The sequence below is a fragment of the Elephantulus edwardii genome, unplaced genomic scaffold (genome assembly GCF_000299155.1).
Source record: "Elephantulus edwardii isolate Elephantulus edwardi_28Jun2011 unplaced genomic scaffold, EleEdw1.0 scaffold00058, whole genome shotgun sequence".
Taxonomy (NCBI): Eukaryota; Metazoa; Chordata; class Mammalia; order Macroscelidea; family Macroscelididae; genus Elephantulus; species Elephantulus edwardii.
The window spans coordinates 1,290,352-1,304,056 of NW_006399808.1; positions in this window are offsets into that span (position 1 = coordinate 1,290,352).

Here is a 13,705-nt window from a genome sequence, read left to right on the forward strand (position 1 = left end):
AAAAAGCACATTATACCTTCTTCTCCACTGTGTATGGAACGTTCTCCAGAATAGATCACATTTTAGGTCACAACGCAAGCATCAATAGACTAAAAAACATAGAAATAATACAAAGCATCTTCTCAGACCACAACGCTACAAAATAAGAAATTAATAATAAGAGAATAAAGGAAGAAAGAACCCATACATTTGGAAGCTGAACTACACCTTGTTTGAACATGACTGGGTACTAGAAAAAATAAAATTAAAAAGTTTCTTGAAACAAAACTTATAGGAAACAGCCAAAGCAGTAATCAGAGGTTAATTTATAGCAATAAGCAAACACATCAAAAGGCAGGAAAAACTGACCATTGACTCTCTAACCCAACATTTCTAGCAAATTGAAAAAGAACAGCAAGAAAACATGACACCGTATAAAAAACCTGAAATTATAAAAATTAGAGAAGAAGTAAATGAAATAGAAAACCAAAAAGCAATTGAAACTATCAACAAAACTAGGAGTTGTTTTTTGGAAAGGTCAAACAAAAGAAAAGAAAATAAGGAGAAGACACATATAATCCGAACAAGAGATGAATCAGGCAACATCACAACAGAACCAACTAAAATAAAAAAGCTAACATTAGAGTATTATGAAAATCTACGCTCAAATATGAAAACCTAGAGGAAATGGACAAATACTTTGAAATGCACAACCTATCTAAGCTGACACAAACTGAAACTGAACATCTGAACAGACCCATTACAAAAGAAGAAACTGAAAAGGTAACACAACAACTTCCAACCAAAAAAAGCCCTGGACCAGATGGTTTTACAAGTGAGTTTTATCAAACATTCGGAGAAGAACTGTCACCAATTTTACATAAGCTATTTCTGAAAATAGAAAAAGATGGAATTCTCCCAGATTCATTCTATGAAGCAAACGTATCCTTGATACTAAAGCCAGGAAAGGACACCACCAAAATAGAAAACTATAGGCCAATATCTCTTATTAACATTGATGCAAAAATCCTGAGTAAAATAGAATCCAACGATATAGTGAAGAAAAAATTCACCGTGACCAAGTGGGATTCATAACAGGTATGCAAGGATGGTTCAACATAGGAAAAACAATCAGTGTAGTTGATCACACTAACAAAGCAACAACTTTCGTAATGAAATGGTAGAGATCCTCAGGAAGGTCAGGAGCAAGTCCTTTGGACTTCAGGATTCTCAGGATTTTATTGCCTGTCGCAAAACTCACTTGTGCAGCACCATGTGAATCTCTGAGGATGACACCGATCTGGGAAGGAGTCAGGCCTTTCTTGGCCAGTTTGTAGATCTGCTCCTTCAGGTCTGCAGATGTCAGCTTCAGCTAGGTGGGGACGCTGTGGCGATAGGGCAGAGCCCACTGTGCCAAGCCCTTCCCAGGAGCATGCATGTGACCCATGATGGCAGAAGTTAAGCAATGAAAAAAAAACCCCAAAACCCAAGCCATTGTCTTTTAAATCACTTGCTATGCATCTAAGAGCTGGATAATGAGTAAAAATGACAGGAGATTTGATGTCTTTGAGTTATGAGGATGAAGAAAAGTACTCAATATTCCCATAGACTGCTAAAAGGACAAACAGATGTATCATGGTAAAAAAATGTATCTAGAATGTTCCTTAGAGGCAAAGATAGTGAACCTTTGTCACTCATAATTTGGGCATGTTGCGAGGAGAGGGTATTTCCTGGAAAGAGACATTATGTGTGGAAAGATGGAGGGTCAGTGAAAGAAAGGAAGACCCTCAATGAGATGAATTGGCACAGTGACTGCAGCAATGGGCTCATATGTGTCAGAGATGATGAAGACAACACAGGATAGGACAGTGTTCAGCTATATTGTTCATATGAGTCCTACTTGACTTGGTAGCACCTAACAATAACAACATTATCATCATCATCAACACAATAACATCATAACCACAGTGGCAAGGAGTTGTGCTACCAATCCAAAGTCATGTGGTTTGAATCCACCAGTTGTTCTGAGGGAGAAAGATCGATAATCTCCTTCCATGTGATTAATTGCCTCTGAAAACTCTCTAGAGGGTCAGCTATGGGTTGATTCCCTCTTAATGTTACATGGCAACATACAGACTGAATGGTGAAAGGATAAAAACCTTTTACATGCCTTTCCTGATTTTAAACCATGCAGTATTCCTATGTTCTTTTCAGACAACTAACTGCTTCTTGGGCTATGTGTAATTTTCACATGAGCACAATTAAATATTCTTGGATTACCATTCTTCTCAATATTATCTGTAATTTGTTATGATACACTTTCAAATGTCTTTGTATTGTCAATAAAACACAAATAAACATCTTTCTGGTATTTCTCTGCTTTAGCAAAGATCCATCTGACATTAGCAGCAATATGGGCCTCAGCCTTTCCTGAACCCAGCTTGGGCTTCTAACAGTTCCTGGTCCTTTTGAAGAATCTTCCACAAGATATTATTTGAATGTAGTATTAATGATATTGTATGATAATTTTTGGACTCTGTTGAATTCACCTTTTTAGGAATGGGAGCAAATATGCATCTTTCCCAGTCACTTGGCCAGGTTTTTATTGATTGCCATTGAGTCGAGCATGACTCATAGTGACCCTATGAACAAAAGGCCTGAAACCTTTCTAAAACTATTGTCATTTATCAAAGTTCATTGAGTTTCCAGAGGCATGTTGTTTAGGAAGTGGATGCCACTCCTGCTTCCAAATTTCTCGGCATAAACTAGTGAGAATTTGTTTGTTGAAATATCTTGATTGAAAGTTCATCAATTCCCCAGGGGCCTAGTTTTTTGCCAATGCCTTCAGTGCAGCTAGGACTTCTTCCTTAAAGTACCACTGATTCTTGATCATGTACTTCTTCCTGAAATGATTCAGCACTGGCCAGTTCTTTTTGGTATTGGGACTCTGTGTATTCCTTCCATTTTCTTTTGATATTTCCTTTATCGTTCAAGATTTTGCCCATTAAATTTTAATTTGAACTTGCATATGAGAAATTGATGGTCTTTTCCAGTCACCCCTTGTGTGTTTTTTAAATTCATTTATATATATATATTTTCTTTCATAACATTAATTACAATTCTGCAATGTGATTATTTATGATGCTTTTTAAAAATCTTGGCGAGCTCTGGTGGCCTAGTGGCAGGAAACTGCACTGTAATCCCAGAAGTGCACAGTTCAAATCCACCAGATGCTCTGCTGAAGAAGGAGGAACAATCACCTCCTGTACCAGTCAGATCCAATTTGACGGTACACACATAATTTTTTTTTTTAAAAAAAATCTTTCTGTACCCTTCCTTTCCCTGTCCTCTGCCCATATATTTGAGTCTCTATTCACTCTCTCTCTTCACCCATCCTTGTCTCTTTCTTCCCTTCCTTCCATTCTGTCAGTTATGCAAGTCCTCTTGCAAATTGTTGATCAGAATACACATGTCTGAGCATTCGTTAATTTCAGATCGACCTTTCTTTCACTAATTTCAATACAGTTTTGATCATCTAGCCTTTTTTTTCTATCTCCCTGTCCCCCTTTCCTGTGACCATCCTATTTTTTTGTTTGCATTTAAAAATTTTATATTTGTCTGCACACAAAATTTGTATACACTATGTTCCATACATTCTTCTATTCACATTGTGTTTCATACTATCATTCCCACACATTGTGTTTTGTTTTGTTTTCTTTCTATTTGTATATAGTCGAATAGAATCTGACTGGCATAGGAGATTGTCCCCCCTGCTTCAGTGGGGCATCTGATGGGTTTGAACTGTGTCCTTTCAGGATTGCAGTGCAGCTTCTTGCCACTAGGCCACCAGAGCTCTCTTATACATTGTGTTTAATAAAATTAATCGCCATTGATCCATGCCTGTAATTGTCCCATTTTTTTCAGGTTTCCACTGGATCTTTCCTAATTCCTTTATGCCCTTCCTTTGCCCACCAAACTCTGAGAACTAGTGATTTCCTCTCTCTCATTCACCTTCTCCCTCTCCTTCCCACTTTGGTTTTTTGTACACATCTTACTAAGTAGTCTTTCTGTTTTTACAGTAATGGTCTTATGCAATATTTGTCCTTATGAGACTGAGTAAGTTCACTCAACATAATGTTTTCCAACCTTTCATGTGTTATATAGTATTTTTTTTAAAAAAAATTACTCCTAAATGCTGCATGGTATTCCATCATATGAATGTACCACAATTTCTCAATTCATGTGTTTGTTGATAGGCATTTGGGATGCTTCTATGTTCCTATGTTGGGGAATAACACTGCTATGAATATGGGTGTACCAATCTCTGTTTGTGTCTCTGTTCTGTTTTCCTCAAGGTATATTCCTAGCAGTGAATAGCTGAGTCATATAGAATTTCTTTGTATAGCTTTTTTGAGGACATGCCAAACTATCTTCCAAAGTGGTTGTATAATTTTATAATCCCACCAACAGTGTATGAGAGTTCCTAACTCTCTACATTCTCTTCAATATTGATTGCTTTCTGTCCTATTAAACGTTGCCACTGCCATAGGGATGAGATTCCCTCCAATCCTGATTGGATCCTGTGTTATGCAGAAGACACAACCTTGCTTGCTGAAAATGAGGAGGACTTTAAGCACTTTTTGCAGAAGATCAAGTATGGATTGCATCTCAATATCAAGAAAACAAAGATTCTTACCATTGGACTGATAGGCACCATCATGATGGATGGAGAGGAAATTAAAATTGTCAACAGCTTCATCTTGCTTAGATCCACAATTAACACCCTTGATATCAGCAGGAAGAAGAGGAAAACCTTCAACCAAGTGGAATGACACAGTGACTGATGCAATGGACTCTTGGTTTTAGGGAGTATGAAGATGGTGCAGGATAGAACAGGGTTCAGATCTTTTGTTTATAGGGTTGCTATGAATCATACTTGAATTGACAGCACCTAACAACAGCAACACTAGGATGAGATAGTATCTTATTGTGGTTTTGATTTGCATCTCTCTTATTGCTAGTGACTGAGCATTTCTTCATGTGTGTTGGCCATCTGAATATCTTCCTCTGTGAAAAGTCTTTCCATGTATTTTGCATATTTTGTAACTGGATAAACAGTCTTGTAGAGGCACTGTAGAATTCTGTCAACTTTCATTATGAGATCCTTGTCTGAGATGGTATTGCCAAATGCTTTTCCCAGTCAGTAGTTTCTTGTTTCACCCTATTGGTAAAAGTTTTTGATGCACACCAAGACTTAATCTTTAGGAGGTCCTATTCATCATTGTTATCATCTCCTGGTTGTGCATTTCTGTCTATATTTGCCAGCTCATTTATACCATAGGTTAGAGCTAGTTAATCCGGTCTCATTTTATTTCTTATGATCTTTATGGTTTGGGTCTTAACCCCTAGGTCTCTGATCCATTATGAACTGATTTTTGTGTATATGTAGAAATCCTATTTTTTATAACAGTGCTCAGATAAAGTACTTTTCTTTTGGTAACTGAGTTATTTCACTCAGCACAATGTCCTCTAGATTCTTTCATATTGTGTAGTTAGTACTTCATTATTTTTCAGGAATTGACAGAATACCAGTTGACACATTTCAGCAAACACATGCTGCCTGCACATGCTCACCAAGTTGTGCCAAGAAGCCTGGCACAAGAACTTGGCCAACTAACTGGAAGAGATTCATATTTATTCCTATTAAAAAAAAGTGACTTGAAAGAGTGTGAAAATTATCAAACAATATCACTAATATCACACACTAACAAAATCCTGCTGAAGATTATCCAGAAAAGACTTGAACAGTAAATTGACAGAGAACTACCAGAAATATAGGCTAGGTTTAGAAGAGGTTTTGGCTTTTAGGGACATTATCGCCAATGCCAAATGGATCATGGCAGAAAGCAGAGAGTACCAGAAGAATGTCTATCTGTGTTTCCTTGGCTATGCAAAGACATTTGACTGTGTGGATCACAATAAATTGTGGCTAACTTGAGGAAAATGGAAATCTCAGAGTACTTGATTTTGCTTATAAGAAACTTACGCTTGGACCAAGAAGCAGTCCTCAGAACAGAGCAAGAAAACACTGCAAGGTTTAAAATCAGGAAAGGAGTACATCAGAAATGCATCTGTCCTGGTGCCTTTTCAATCTGTATGCAGAATAGATCATTCAGGAAGCAGGGCTTTGTGAGGAGGAGTGTGGAATCAGGATTGGAGGAACTCATTAACAACTTACGATATGCAGATGACACAATCTTGCTTGCTTGAGGAGGACCTGAAGCACTTGCAGCAAAAGATGGATTGAAGCTCAATATCAGGAAAACAAAAATTTTCACCACTGGGCCAATTGGCAACACCACATTAGATGGAGAAAAGATTGAGGTTTTGAACAATTACAGCTTGCTTCTACAATCAACACTCTTAACATCAGCAGTCAGGAAATCAAAAGACGAATTGCATTGGGAAAATCTGCTGTCATAGACCTCTCCAGAGTGCTGAAGAACAACGATGTCAGTCTAGATACAAATCCAGGCCATGGTCTTCTCAATTACTGGCTATGCTTCAGAGAGTTGGACAGTGACTAAGGATGACAGAAGAAGAATAGATACCTTTGAGTTGTGGTGCTGGAGAAGAGTTTTGAACATACCATGGACAGCCAAGAAAACAAATAGGTCTGTTTTGGAAAGGGTGAAGCCAAGTGTCTCCTTGGAGGCTAGGATTTTGAAGCTCCTCCTCACTTACTTTGGGCATCTGACCAGGAGAGATGGGTCCTTGGAGAAGAACATCATGCTCGGAATGGTGGACTGTCAGGATAGTAGAGGGAGATCCAGGATGAGATGGATTGATACGGTAACTGGGGCAATGGGGGTTGATGTGTCTGAGTTAGTGAGACTGGCTCAGGACAGGGAAGTGTTCAGAGCTGCTGGACATAGGGTGACTCAGTAGCACATAAAAACAATAACATACTATGACAAGATTGGAAGCAGGAGTGGCATCCACTTCCTAAATAACATGCCTATGGAAACTCTATGAACTTTTATAACTGTCAATAGTTTTAAAGGGGCTTCAAGCCTATTGTTTATAGGCTACGAGTCGTGCTTGACTTGAAGGTAGTCAGCAGCAACAACAACAACAATTCATATGTTTCTTTATGCCTCCCTGTCTTGCTATTTGTTCTTTTCTTTCTTAATCCAGATTTCTTGCAGATTGAGCATTTTAAAAATATTTTGTCTTCCTTATAAGGGAGCTCTAGTGACCTATTGGTAAGAAGTTGCACTGCAATCTCAAAGGCACACAGTTTGAACCCATCAGCTGCTCTGAGAGAGGATAGATTTACTACCTCTGGAAACCCACTGGAGGGTCAGGTAGAGTCTTTTCTGACCTGATGGAGCACAACAACAAGAAGAACATTATAATATTAAGGAGCTCTGCTGGCTTAGTAGTAGGGAGTTTCACAGTAGACCCAACGGCATGAAGTTTGAATCTTCCAGGTGCTCCACAGAAGGATGGTCAATGTCTTTCCATGCAATTTATTTCCTCTGAAAACCCACTATGAGTTGGTTCTGACTTGAACAGCACTTGAACACAACAGCATTATATTAATGATACCTCTTTGCTTTATTTTTAATAATTGCTTAAAGTTCTTATCTTTTAATCTGATCATAATACATATTCAAATAATATAAATTCACATATTATGTAAGAAACTGGCACACATGGGCCAACTACACCTAACAGCAACAACATATATTGTTATTATATTATTATATTTGCCTTAAACAATTATAATATGACTTAAGAATGAGAAAACTCTTTTTATATCTTACTCATGTATTTAAATTTCAGTGTTCTTCATTTCTTTTGTCATTCCAGGTTTCCCATTGACAGCATTTTCCTTTGACTTGAAGAACTTCTTTTAACATCTATTTTAGCTCCGGTCTATAGGCAATGAATTATCACACCCTTATTGGTGCTTCAGTTCAGATAGTTTCTCTTTCCCTGTCTTCAAATTCATTAATTGTTTTGAGCAACAGTGTCTTATCTGTTAATAATACCTTCCTCTGAAATTTCTATTTCAGATATTATATTTTTCAGCTCTAGACGGTCTATTTTTTTAAATGGTTTTTATTTAGCTCTTCAATATGTTTATTTTTTCTTTTAAGTTCTTGAATACATTTATAGTTAACTGTTATATTTGTTAATTCTTTAAGTTAAATCATCTGTCTGCTTCTTTTTATTCTAGTTATGAGTTACGTTTGCCTGATCCAAGCCATGGTGTTTTCAATTGCTTCATTTGTATATGAAAACTGGACAATGAATAAGGAAAAGCAAAGAAGAAATGATATCTTTGAAGTATAATGTTGGTGAAGAGTATTGAATATGCCATGGGTTACTAAAAGAAGTGTAATCAGGCTGCTCCTTTGAGACAAGGATGGCAAAACATCTTTTCACAAACTTGGCCATATTGCTGGGAGGTGTAAGTCCTCAGCAAAAAAGAAATCATACTGGGAATAGTAGAGGGTGAATGAGGGAAAGGTAGACACTTAGTGAAACAGAATGACACAGTGATTGCAACAGAAGGACTTGAGCTTGGTAGAGGCTGTGAGGATGGAGCGGGATAGAACAAGTCTCGATTTATTGGCTTAGAGTTGCTAGGAGTCACATCTAACAACAAAATCAAGACCATGTTGTTCTAGGCACATTAGGTACATTAGTTCATTCAATCCTCATAAAAATCTATGACTCTGATATACCCATTTTGGAGATCAGGAAACTGAGACATGGACAGATTAAATGATTTACGACTACTTGGAGAATAAAGGGCAATTAAGGGAGACTTACTTTTCTTCTAAAATATTCTTTTAACATAATTTTAACAATGCTTATAATTCAGAATTGCTGTCTTGGAAGGCCCAGGTGTTTCTATACCTGGGCTCTGTGCTACTTTGCTACCTGTAGACACCATTGGTGCCAGTTCAACTAGCTGTGCTGTATGATGAACATGGTACTTTGCCCAATCAAGTGGTTTAAAAATACATCCTCAAAAAAAATTAAAAAAATACATCCTCAAATGATTTCAAACTCTACACATCCAAAATGGATTCAAATACCCTCCCTTTTAATTTGGGCCAATGTTGGTGACTCACTTCTCGTGAATAAACTTTGAAGAAGTCATGCTGACTGACTTCCGAGGCAATCAACTCGGTTGTCCTCTGGTTTCCTCCCTTGTGAACATGTCTTAGGATGCCTGGACTGCATTTAGAGCTCTACTTTCCCTTTTTCTACAGCGTTCTGTAAATGAATTTGTATAGTGTATAGGCTTTTGTTTATCTCCTTTTACTTGAAATATTGCTTTGGAAGTTCATCCATGCTGATGTCAGGAGTTTGGTTCTTTTTCCTGCCTAGTAATTTTACTTATCTGTCCCTTTGTCAGTGGACAGAGTATATGATGAGTACTTAATAAATTAGCACTGAGTAGCTTAGTGAAGACTAGGACTCCCTTGTATATCTATTAAAATCACAATTTGCCAATGCGGGATATTCTGTCCAGGTGAGAATATGAATAACTCACCATGCAGTTAGGAAAGGTGAGTGCTGAGAGGCAACAAAATCAGAGGAAGGTAGGAGAAATGCAGGGCAGTATGAAGGTGCCCTGGGAGAGATGGGGGAGCAGCCACTCCAGAGTGGGTCTGACAAGGCTTGCACAAGGACATCAAGACCTGAAAGAGGCAGTATTTACTGAACCAGACAGGAGGGAAGAGTGTCCTAACTAGATGCAACAGCAAGTTAAACTTCATGTCTGATCACATAGCACATTAGAAGAAGATGGGGGGTGGGAAGAAGAAATCCTCTTGATAAATGGGTAGTATGAATGTGAGAATGATTGGACTGAGGGCTGGAGAGTAAGCCTTAGATGTGGAAGGTCCATAAGTCATATCAAAGAGTTTGATTATCATTTAAAGACAATGGTAATCCATTGAAGAACGTTAAGTTGGAAAGTGACATTATTAGAGTACTGCTTTGGGGTAGAGGAAAGAATGGATCTACAAGTGAAGACTAGGTAGCAAGTGTTGTAATAATTCAGATAGAAGGTGTTGGTGGCTAGAACAAGGGCAGTGGCATTGAAGACAATGGAGACAATAAATTGTCGACTAACTTTGAAGCAGATTAGGTAGTGTCTGATGATTTGTTTTATGTGAGTAAGAGAAGATAATGAAATAAGAATAGATTCTGAATTTGAAATTTGAACAACTAAATAGGTAGTCATTCCAATTCTTGAAAGGGTAGTAGGTAAAGAAAGCACAGAACTAATGAGTCAATATGATGAGTTAAAGTGCTTGTAAGTGATTCATGAGCTTCTGGGTAGGATGGTAGACCAGATAGTTGGCAAGTCAGACGCTCTTCAACCAAAATACTGGAAAACAAAAGTAACAGATATGGATAATAATTCTGGGACTCTAAGTTTAAAAAGATGATAAAGCAGTAGTGCAAACACCGAATGAAGTAAAAAAAAAAATAAGAATTAAAACATTCAGTAAATAGATGGAGCACAGAACTGTAACAGCATGACCTGGCCATTTTCAACAGCAGTCTGGTTCCTCCCACCTTTCCTTTGCTGGTCTTCTCTCTCCAAGCCCCCTCATCTCTTTGTTCCTTTTTCATCTTTAGTGCCTTCTTTTTGTAACTCTCTCAGTTTTGTTTTTCTATTTTCTTTGACTGTACAATTTCATTTTTTATTTCTTTTTAAAAACATTTTGTTCTGTTTCTCTTTTCCTTTATTTCATTTGACAGCATATAGGTAGGTCATAGGGGTAGAAATCTAACAAGTAGACAGTAACCAATAGAGTTGTTGTTGTTGTTATGTGCCGTCGAGTCGTTTTCCACTCATAGCGACCCTATGCACAAAAGCCCTAAACCCTGCTCTATCCTGCGCCAACCGCACTGCCTCTGACACACCCATCCCGATTACCCCAGTCACCGAATCAATCCATCTCATAGAGGGTCTTCCCCTCCTGCGCCGTCCCTCCACCCTCCCAAGCATGATGTCCCTCTCCAAGGACCCGTCCCTCCTTGCAACATGTCCAAAGTATGTCAGACAAAGCCCCAGAATCCTTGCCTCCAAGGAGTAGCTTGGTTTAATCCTCTCCAAGATGAATCTGTTTGTTTTCCTGGCAGTCCATGGTACATTCAGGACTCTTCTCCAGCACCACAGCTCAAAAGCATCCACTCTCCTTCTGTCCTCCCTAGTCATTGTCCAACTCTCTGATGCATAACAAGCGATTGCAAATACCATGGCCTTTATCAGGTGCACCTTAGTTTCCAGAGAGACACCGTTGTTCCTGAGTACTTTAGAGAGGTCCCTAACAGCAGACTTTCCCATCGCGATACGCTTTTTGATTTCCTGACTGCTGGTGCCAAGAGTGTTGACTGTGGAGCCGAGCAAACTGAAACTGTGAACAATCTCAATCTCTTCGCCATCCATCCTGATACTGCCAATTGGTCCAGTGGTGAGAATCTTTGTCTTCTTGGAAAAATTAATTTCTGGTAAAATAAACTTCAAGGAAAAAACCAGCTTAAGAGGAAAGGGAGGACATTATATAACAACCAAAGAGCCAATTGAACAAAATGACATAATTACAGTTAATATCTTCACACTCAATGACAAAGTTGCAAGATGCATAAATCAGATTTAACAGATTTGAACAGATGAACAGACAATGCTACAATAATAGTAGAACTTTTTAATATATCACTTTTGATGAAGATAAGAAAGATTGGAAAGAAACTCAACAAAGACACACACAAAAATAATTGACCAATAAAATGAATTGTATGGAAAAGAATTGATAGATAATGAATACTGAACTGGGATAGATGAAGGGAAGGACAATGTGAAAGGAATGGAAAACTAGACATTATGTTTATGACAAAGATTAACAATCTTGAACTGGAGAAGCATTACAAAATGAATTGGGAGAGGGAGAAAAGTGTGTATGAATGAAAACTAATATCTTTGTAATTGTAAACTTACACTAAAATCACAATTAAAAAATTAATAAGCATAAACAGGAAAACATTTTATTCAAGAGACTATGGGAAGTGGGAGGGAAAGCCAAAACTGTACTATGGTTGTTAGATACATCAAGTTGAGTATGACTCACAATGATGCTATGAACTTGGGATAAAGATATAGTTTGAAATGCCTTTTTATTAACAAATTTAAAACAGATTAAAGTATATATATGTCTTTTTTCAGAACTTCCATCCCTTTCTACATTTGAAGACCTAGCCGGAGCAATAAGTTAAGAAGAAATAAAGACATCTAAACTGGCACAGAGGAAGCAGAATTATTGCTGTTTGTAGAGGATATGATCCTATATCTAGAAAATCACAGAGATTTCACAAGAAAATTACTGGATATAGTTGACCAGTTCAGCAAAGATGCAAGGTGCAAAATCAATGTTAAAAAAGTAGATTCATCTACAATAACAAAGAGAACTATAAAATGGAATTGTTGTTGTTGTTATGTGCCATTGAGTTGCTTGCAACTCATATTAACCCTATGATTTATAGTTGCCACTCACAAAGTGAAATATTTAGAAATAAAATCTAATCAGATACAAAAGACCTGTACTTTTGTAACAAAAGTATAGAAAAAGAAAGTTGTTTCTAAAGAAAATTATGAACACTGCTACAAGACAGAAGAATATATCCTGCTAATGGATCAGAAGATTCAACATTGTGAAGACACCAATACAATCAGAGTTAATCTATATATATTATGCAATATCAATCTTGATCCTGTCATCATTCATCAAAAAGATGAAAAAGTAATCAATAACTATATGGAAAGGAAGGAGATACCAGAGAAGGAAAGAGCTACCAAAGAAGAAAAACAAATCAGGAGGCCATACACTTCCTAATCTCATAATATACTGTTTTGTCATAGTAATCAAAACAGTTTGGTGCTGGTACACAGACCAATGGAATAGAATAGAGAACCCAGAAATAAGTCCACCCACTTATGCAAAACTGATCTTTGAAAAAGATGTGAAATCCATTGAGTAGAGGAAAGACAGCTCCATGAACAAAATTGTGCTAGCAAAACTGGACATAGATTTGCAGAAAATGGGAAGATCTGTACTCCACATTATATGCAAAAACTAGCTAAAGATATCAAAGACCTAGATGTTAAACCTAAAACTGTAGATATAATCAAAGGAAATAATTAAGACAAAGAAAGATAAGCTAGACTATTGAAAGCTTCTCAAAATTAAATCCTTATGTGATCAAGACTTCTCAAAAAATGTGGAAAGAGAACCTGCAGATTCAGAAAATTTTCTTTGGAAATGACAAGGGACCAATCCTCTAAAATATTTAGAAGACTCTAAAACCCCAAAATGATAAAGATTTACAAAATGGACCAGAGTATATGAAAAGACACTTCATCAAAGAAGATATTCAGATGGCCCACAAACTTAAAAATATTCAGTATAATTAGTTGTTGTTGTTGCTGTTATGTGCCATCGAGTCGTTTGTGACTCACAGTGACCCTTATGTCTCAAACACATTCATTCCCACTGCTCCACTCAAAGAATCGATCCTATAACTTGTTAGTGAAATGTGTGTCTTCTAGGTTGCAACACCCCCATGATACATCTTCAAGGATATGAACATGTACGGCCAAGCACAATCAATAAGAGTGCATCTAAATTCCAAAATC